The sequence below is a fragment of the Pseudopodoces humilis genome, chromosome 17, assembly GCF_049639895.1.
Source record: "Pseudopodoces humilis isolate 2021_Gansu_Grassland_sample_001 chromosome 17, ASM4963989v1, whole genome shotgun sequence".
Taxonomy (NCBI): domain Eukaryota; kingdom Metazoa; phylum Chordata; class Aves; order Passeriformes; family Paridae; genus Pseudopodoces; species Pseudopodoces humilis.
This window is the reverse complement of record NC_142216.1, coordinates 9,286,886-9,296,375: the sequence shown is the minus strand read 5'-3', so window position 1 is coordinate 9,296,375 and position 9,490 is coordinate 9,286,886.

Sequence of the window (9,490 nt, the reverse complement as noted above, 5' to 3'; positions counted from 1 at the left end):
TGAAAGCAGCTAACAGAGTCGATACCTCCAGTTTCAAATCACACAAGGCAAACCCTGAACCAAACATCCCCAGATGTTTCCTGATCTCCTGATCTGAAGTTCTGCCCTTCTGGTAATCAAAGGGAACTTTGGAACTTGCTTCAATGGTGCCAGAGCTGCTTTCTCCCCAGGATTTTATTTATGGGTGGTTTTGAAACTGTGGGTATGGCAGTTGCCTTTCCAGTCCCAGATTTTGTCTATCCTGTTTCTCTCCAAAAGTCACAGCTGGGGAACCATGCTCACTGCCAAAAGAGGAGTTTGCTTTACCTGCCAAAACCAGGCGTGAGGGGCATGTAGCCCACACTTAAAAGTGTCTCAGGGACTGTCATCCAGATGCAACACCAAGTTTTCTTGAATATAAAAATGTAATAAAGACCTCAAGGACTAGCTCTTCCCTGCTTATTTTCTTTGCAGATGGCAGCATCCAAGTTCCAGTTATTTCTGTCTTGGAAAATAAAAAAAGTCTACCAGAGGAAAAGGAATGTGTGTTTGCAGCAAAGTTTGGTACCTGGAAGACTCCAGGCTGGAGTGCACACTCCTGATTTATGGTGTACTTGTTAAAACCACTTGTTCTTGTCATAACAAAACAGATCGAAGTAAAGCTGGGTAGAAGGTCCCTTTCTAGCTGGCACTTCATCATGGCTTCTTACTCTGTCTTAGGTTCTGGGGGTTTACAGTTATATAAAACTTAATGAATCAGTATACTTTAGATTTCCTTCCTAATGCATATGGGTTCAATTAACTGCACTGTTTGCTTATTTAAGTGTTTTCATTAAATTGCTTTACTATATTTTCCCGCAATTGAAAGGGAACATGGTGGGGCTGATGCCATCTGCCACCATCAGTTTAGCAGAACCTTTTTCTTTGTTCAGGTCCATTCTTTTTTATTAGAAGACACCCTCCTACCCCCAGTTCCCTGTGTACCACTCAGTTATTGCATTCTCCTCTTCTGACTGCAGACTGATAAATAAAAAGCTTGAGCAAGGGCCTTCATGTATGGTATTTTTTAAGGGTCTCTTTTACAAGATCGGTTGTGTTGTGCCCCCCACCCCCTTCTCTCCCCCTGCTTGCAGATCCCTTTTTTGCTCCAGCTTGTGAATAAAGAATTGTTGCTATTACAGTGGCTCTCAGCTCTTGCTGCCTGGCTCTGTGGGGTGGAGGATTGCTGTGGCCAAAACATCCAGCCAGGCTGCAGACACAGCCCAGGACAGCAAGAACAAAGCAGGAGAGGCTTTTTCCTCATTTTTAAGGAATAGCTGATCCTAGGCATCTCACCAAACCTTCCTGAAGGTCCTTCTCATGGCAGGGAATGGTGTCCCTGCCTTCACCCACAGCTTATTTTCTGGATCTGGTGCTCTTTGTGCTTCACACTCTGTTCTCCCCCACACACAGAGGAGGTGTTTTATTACATTCCTCCTTGATGTTTTGCTCCATCCTTTTGAGCTGCATCTTGCAGTGTAAATGCTCATTGTGAGTGGTCCTGTGTGTCCCAAAGGGCTGGTGGTCCCAAGAGGGCTCCTGCCCACGTTCCTCCAAAACACCCCACACTGCCCAGGGATGCCCTTCAGGGATGGACAGTGCATTCCCCTGTTTTACAAACTAAACTGAATAAACTCACCCACCTGATTTGGAGCACAGTCTGCATCCTGTTACACAAAACAAATGCTTTATACACATCACAAATAGCAAAAACCTCCTAGAGAATATAGCAGAAGAACAGAAAATATTCACCCTGAAGGACTCTTGTCCAAAGGTTGGATTTTTTGATTTGGAAGTGCAGTGTTTGATATTGCATTGTTTATCTGCCATCTCTGGGTTAGGGAGCAGAGAAGGCACTCATTCTCCTGTATTTTGCAATACAGTGTGAGGTGGAAAACGCCCCAGCATTTATCATTTTCTGTTCTCTGCTACAAGCATTTTATGTAAGAGAAGGTGCAAAGACAATAAAAAACTCGCCCTAAAGGCACACAATGAATCTGTGTCAGGGCCAGCAAGAGAAAGGCTTTTAACCATTGCTTGCAAAAGCCCTTGTCCTCCCCAAAGTCTACGGGAGCTGCTGTGTTTGTGGAAGGCCAGAGGATGCTGTGAGACCCTCACCACTTTTTGTAGAAGGGTTTCAGTTTGTGAAGCAATGTACCAGAATAAACATCTCCAGAAATGAGACAGAGAGAGAGGGAGAGAAAAAGAGAGAGAAAGAGGGAGGGAGGGAGAGAGAGAGAGAAAACACCCTTCATACTCTTCTGTTTACAGTAAAATGAAATTAAGAAAAAACAAAATGTGGGAAAATGCATTTAAACTGAAAGGAAGTCTTGCTTCCAGGTGGTAAGACTTTTTCTTCTTTCTCTTATTTTCAAGGTTTTCTGATCTCTGTTTTTTTCAATGAAACATGCACCTAAGGCACCAAAGATATTGCAAAACACCTCTGCGTTTTCAAATTAACCTTGGAGGGGGAGTGGGAGGTGGGGATTACCCGGAGAAGCATCAGCTTGTACCCACCCCCACCCCACCCCACTTAACAACTCCTGGACACAGGGACCCCAACCTCTGCTAACAGCCCCACAGTCTGCAGGGACCCACATGCAACTGCTGGGATCTGCCAAAATCATATGGAATCACCCAAAAAACACCCAAACTGATGCAGAGCCTGGGCTCTGGGAGACTTTTTGAGAGAGTGGTTTGACAGTCCTGCCAGCCCCAGCCTCTCTCGCTGGTGCCCTTTCTTCTGTAAGTGAGGCATACAATAAATTTAAGCTGCTGGCTGTGGTAAACATTCCCTCCAAACATGCCTGTTCTTGATGCCCCAAATGCAGATATTCAATTGTGGAAGAAAGTGGAGAGAGAAAGAAAATAATAAAAAAAAAAAAAAAAAAAAAAAAATTAAAATAAAAGAAAAGGATAGAAAGAAAACCCCCAACACTTCCAAGACACTAAAAATAGACTCTGATCACTTACCAAATGGTAAAATGAAAATGATTTGCTTTGAATAGTCTCCAGAAAGGCTCAGATACAATGTCTTGTGGAGCAAAATTGAATCAGTTGAAAGTGCAGACGCCAGCTCAGCCTAATCCCTCCCAGCTGCTTTGCTTTCCTTTTTTTCCAACAAGCAGCCCCTAAAAGTCATCTCCCTAATCCTGCAAACTGAAATTCAATCTTGTATTTTTTTTTTTAAATCAAATTTCAAGCCTGGGGCTTGCAGGGTGGGGGAAGAGGAGGAGGGAGGGCCTTGGGGTTGCCTCCTTCCCATTGCCCTGACTGCTGTAAACACAGCCTTGAATTCAAGGAAAAGCTTTAGACTACAATTCACTTGGCTTGAGTAAAACACACAAATTTGATGCCTTTAAAGCCCCTCCAGCAGACGGTAGATAGCTTTGAGATGTTCACTAAATGGCTGTCTGGTTGCTGCCTTTTTTGTTGCTGATTGGGGCCCAAGGAGACCTTGTCTCTGGGCTTTTTTTTTTTGTTTTGTTTTGTTTTTTGTTTGGTTTGTTTTGTTTTTCCCCTGTTTTTGGTGTCTGCTGTTATCAGTGATTTGGGGTTGGGCATTTACCTAATGCAAAGACCAAGAAAAACGATTTCTCACAGAGGCTAGTGATTGCAACCAGCAGTGCATGTATCAGCTCTGCTATCTCAGGGAATACCCAGAGGTATTTATGACACTTTCCCAAGAGTTTCCTGACTCCTGCCCTCCACTCCCCCAGTTCCTGCCTCGTGTGCGGCTTGCAAGGACTCGGGAAAGCCTCCTGGGGCATCCCAGTCCTCAGCTCCCTCCATGGCACTTGGAAGCTAACTCCACGTGCTTCCAAACCTGCTTTGTCAGTCATTGCCACCTGATGGTTCACTGATCCCAAATATTTTTGGCAGCCAGTTGTACTGGTTTGGTTTTGGAGAGTGATTGAGAATAAAATAACAGCAAATTGTTCAAAACCAAATCCTATGGCTCAGAATCCTGATAATTCAAATTCCTGGGTCTGAACTTTTCCAAACTCAGGGCTTCAGAGGTTTTCCCTCATTCAGCCATGCAGATTGGTCCTATGATGCTTTTGTTTGAACCCAGGTCAGGGTCCAGAGTCTGAGCAGGAAAAAAAAAGATGTCTAAGAGTGAGAAGAGGACACTGGTTTTACTGGATAGAAACTCCCTCACAACAGCTGCAGGCAGGTTTAGCCTGGTCAGGGAAAGATTCTGAGTGCCAAATGAAAACGGGAAACAAAATTTATAAGAAAGAGTGGAGAGCTGAGCTGGGAGCCTGTGATGACTTCTCTCACCCTGGCAGTATGATGGCAAAATCTCTCACCGTGAAAATCACACTTTTCACCAATGCAGAGATTATTATTTTGTCTGTTCCAAACACTTCTCTTACTTTTGTTAGTATAATGGCCTTGACCCCACCCAACATAACAGAGGCAAACTTCTACTTGTTCACAACTGATTGTTATTTCTGCTCTGAGATTCATGGGGTTACATGGCATTTACATGACATTTTCTCAGATAATATCCATTCTTGCTTTCTGCACCCCTGTGCCCATCAGCCTGATACAAGACTGGTCACTGAGAGTGCTGAAGTTATGTGGAACTGAATTACGTCTTGTCTCATGAGGGAGAGTGCATTGAGCACCCAGATCAAATGGCCCCATGTGCTGGGTGCTGGATTTTATGATGTAAACTGATGGACAGTTGAGATAAACATACATAATTAAATGGGTAGAGATACACAGGTACATGGGGAATGGATACATTTGAATAACTGGCTTAATTAGACAGAGACAAAGGGTCTGTGCAGAGGGTGGATAATTTGATATTAATGCAGAAGATGTGATGGTGGAAGGAAAGCCTGTGCATGTGACATGGACTGGGTGGCCTAGCCAGGGGTAAAGGTCATTGTGCTGCATGTCAGGAATGGAGGTGTTGTGTTAGAGCAAGTCCTGCCTGGGTGAGCAGAAAACTTATCCAGCAGCTGGATGGATGGATGGATAATGGATGGATGGATGGATGGATGGATGGATGGATGGATGGACGGATAATGGATGGATAATGGATGGATGGATGGATGGATGGATGGATGGATGGATGGATGGATGGATGGATGATGGATGGATAGTGGAGCTGGGAATGAAGGGGCTGATGGGCTGCACAGTGAACCCATGGGATGGATTCGCTATAAAAGAAATATTTTAAGAGGAAGGAAGTGCGGAAGTGGCGGAAGTGGCGGGAGGGAGGGAGGAAGGGAGGAAGGGAGGAAGGGAGGAAGGGAGGAAGGGAGGAAGGGAGGAAGGGAGGAAGGGAGGAAGGGAGGAAGGGAGGAAGGGAGGAAGGGAGGAAGGGAGGAAGGGAGGAAGGAAGGAAGGAAGGAAGGAAGGAAGGAAGGAAGGAAGGAAGGAAGGAAGGAAGGAAGGAAGGAAGGAAGGAAGGAAGGAAGGAAGGAAGGAAGGAAGGAAGGAAGGAAGGAAGGAAGGAAGGAAGGAAGGAAGGAAGGAAGGAAGGAAGGAAGGAAGGAAGGAAGGAAGGAAGGAAGGAAGGAAGGAAGGAAGGAAGGAAGGAAGGAAGGAAGGAAGGAAGGAAGGAAGGAAGGAAGGAAGGAAGGAAGGAAGGAAGGAAGGAAGGAAGGAAGGAAGGAAGGAAGGAAGGAAGGAAGGAAGGAAGGAAGGAAAGAAAACTGGTAGAGAACAAATTAACAAACAGTTAAACAATTAAATTAATAAATTAAAGGCCAAGGGAGAAAGAGATTAGATTGAGAGGGACAAGTTCACAGCAGACAGAATATGAGTTCTCTGGGTAAAGGAGTGGAAAGATAGCTGGAAGAATGGAATAAACATATGACAATAAAATGTGCTGATAGGGTGAATGGGGCATTGATCATGGGGAATGTAGATAGAAGGAGGAACAGATAAAAGAAGAACAATAGCAGAGTTAATAGATGAGCAGTGAATAGAATAATAGATGAGTAGCACCCATAGAGAAGGTATCTGGTGATCGAGACTGCCTGCAAACACACAGACAGAGAACTGTGAAAAAGAAGATGTAAAACACCTAGGGGAGTGGAGAAAGAATGGGGTCAATGCACACAAAAAATATAAAGTGCACAGGCAGGAGAGGGGTGTAGATATGGGAAAAAGCGAAAAAAAAAGCACTTTAGGAGGAGGTAAAATAGTAATGTGGTAAATATATTAAATATAAAATTATTGCAGAATAAAGAGATTATGCTGAAAAAAACAAGCTTGGAACAATTAGCAAGCTAACAGGTTGGACCAGATATTGGGAAGATAAGGAGACAGAGGAGTATTCATGAGCTGGGAGTGTTGAGAAACTAGCCTGATGGTATGAATTAGAAAGATGCTTAATGGAAGAGTAAATCCTGGACAGGATGATTGATGAAGAAGGATGTGGGAGTACTTACAGATGAGTGGGTACCAGGAAGCTCATCAGAGTGGGTACAAGTGAGCAGAGAAATGAATATGGATGGAACAAGTAGGGAGATGAAAATACATAGTTTGGGATGTACTATGGAAATCCAGAGAGATTAATTGAAATTTGCATCGGATTAATTAGGTAGGTAAGTAGTCACAGGCGCTACCTTAATGAGTATGTATAAAAGAAACTGAAAAAATATTGTTAATCGTGGCAGTAGTTGCATTGATGTCTTGGGCATGACAGGCAAAATCAGAAGGGGTGAATACATTAGTGCTATAAGAAAGGATGAGGGTGATTAGTATATGTGAGATAGATTAGACATGTGAGACATGAATGTATGCAAAATAGGCTAAGAGGTCAGGTAAATGAGAAAACATGGGGAAAATGGATTATTAAGTGTTATGAAACTCACCTATGAACACCTACAGGAGTGTGTAGGAGGGAAAATTAGATGGACAGAAAGAGAACAGATCTGTTTGCACAAGAAATAAGCATAGAAAGATTACATGATCAAGGCTGACATGTGACTCCCAAAACAATCCTAAAACTAACATTAATTCTAAATTCTGATACAAACACAGCTCTTAGTTTAATGTTTATTCTAACATAGCACTAAAGCAAATCTAAACCAAAAGTATCTGAACACAGTGGTAATCCAAACCCCTGGCCTCACCTAAAACTGCACCCACTACCTAATCCTAACACAAACTGAGATCTCCCACTGACCCTGATACCAATCAGATCCTACACCTAACCCATGCCTCATCCAAGCCCAGCCATAAACCAAACATAATCCTAAATGCTGAACCAACCGTATCCCAACTCTAAACCGATCTCTACCCAATTCCAACAAACCTTGTCCCTAACTCTAAGCCTTAACACTGTCTCTAACTTAACCTTGCATCTTAGAGGAATGGGTAGAAACATGTGATACATTTTTATTTAGCTGATACTAAATGTGTTAAACCATAAGAAAGAAGATCAGGTAAATATGTCAGAGCTGGAAAAGGTTTATGTATTCTAAAGTTATATGGTTTTGTTGCCAATGGGGCAGCAGAGGAGCAGGGTTGGCTAAATGAGTGGACTGAAGGTAGAGATGAACAAGTGAAATCTGTCCATCTAGAGGAGTTATGGCAGAGAGCTCAAAGGGTGCATGGAGATAAGTAATTCATAGTTTTGATTTCAGGTCGGAGATCAGACAGATGAAGATATATAGAACAGAGTGAGGTATGTAACCAGGGGGTGGACAGGTATTGGTATGGGATAGACAGGTGAGGAATGAGGTGTATGGGGGAGAAAGGTAAAACTGATCAATAGACACAGCAGGGGGGAGCCTTGGAATGAATATGTGTCTGTGATGTTGGAGCTTGTGGGGGTGTGGGGGTAGGACAAATAATGGGGTGGGTCCGGGTCAGGAAAGCAGACAGGGCCATGGGCTGGCAGTTTCTGACTTTTTCAAATGATGACCCCTGCAAATGAGACCAGCAAAGGTGCCAGCCCCTGCCTGGTGAGGTTTAGCTCGTGGTCTGTAAGGGGGTGGAGAGAGCTTTGTGCAGGGCATTCCAGCCCCAGGCTACATTTCTGAACCCACTTCTGGGATGCTCACCAAAGCTGCTGCCTTCTACAGAGCAGGGAGGGGACTCTGATGCCTGTGTTCCCCAGACCCTGGGAGGAGGAATCAGGATGGCCCCCAATCTTCTCATCTGCCTTTCCAGGTTTTCCATCAAAGGTTCAAAACCTGTCCCTGTAAATGTTTAAAGAGTGGGGTCTTGCTTTGTGAGACCATAAGATTGAATTTGGGATCTGACTTAAAAGAGGGACAGCGAGAGCACAACTCTCCAGAATGCTTTCAGCACCTTGTCTAACTTTATGCTTAAATTTAAGCAACTTTCATTTGCTGGCTTTACTAGCAGAGGAGCAGGGTGCTGTGGTTACCCATGGACCACAGCCCCACTGCACTGCAGCCAGTGACAGATGTCCAGCTGGCCTCCCTGAGATCAGGGCTTCACCTCATGCCTAGAAGCATTTCACTGAGTAATTTCCTTGTGTGCTTAAGTATTTTCCTGAATTAGCTCTTAAAAGAATGAACTCTCCTTCTAGACTTTCTGAGAAAAAAAAAAATAAAAAAGAAGGGAGTGGAGGGAGAATGGGAATTTTTGAGGGCTCCCAAATGCCAAGAGCCAGTGTTTGGAAGGGATTTGGGTTCTCACAGTTTCACCCAGGCAGTTAGAGGAGCCTCAGAAGGAGCCAGAGCAGAAACTTCTGGTAGACACAAGTACTGGGTGCTTTCAAAGATCCCAGTATGTACTTAGCTGTATCTTCAGACATCTAAATCCCTCTAAAAGTCTCACTCTAAGTGTCTAAATCCCAGGTACCTAACTCACTTCTAAGAAAATCTCACACCAGCACTGATTCAGTGATTATTTTTAAATTTTTTTTTTAATCCAGTTCTTACTCACATAGAGCTTTTGAAAATCCCACTGCTAATCTCCTATATACCCAGGCAGGTATCACTTTGAACCCTGTAATATAAATTGCTTTGTGCTTCTGGGGGACAGCCACTACTTTGTCTCTGCTCATACTAGGTCAGATTTTGGTTTTTTTGCATATTAACACGTAGGTTTTCTGGGGGTTTTTTGTGACAGGGAAGGTCTGAAGCTGCTCTGTAAGACTTGAATTAGCAACCAGGAACGAGTGGTGTTTTACATGCTATTCCAGGCAGGAATTGCAGGCTGCCATGCATTGCAGGGCTGCATCAGCAGAAGTGTCGGGAGGAGCTGGTTCTGGGCTCCTCATTTACATCGGTGGGGTTTGCCCCGGGCACCAGCCTTCACTCAGCTCCACTGATCTCCTGGGAAGACTTGTGAGCAAATTTGCTTGTCTCTAGCAGAGACTGAACATTGTTACCTGGCTTTCTGCAAGAAATTACTTGAGTGAAGAAGGGGAAAAAAAATCAAATACATATGTTCTTTCATTTTTCTTCTTTTATTTCCTATGAGAATTTTTATTTTTTGTGAAGTTATTTGGTAAATAAAATTTTTGCGC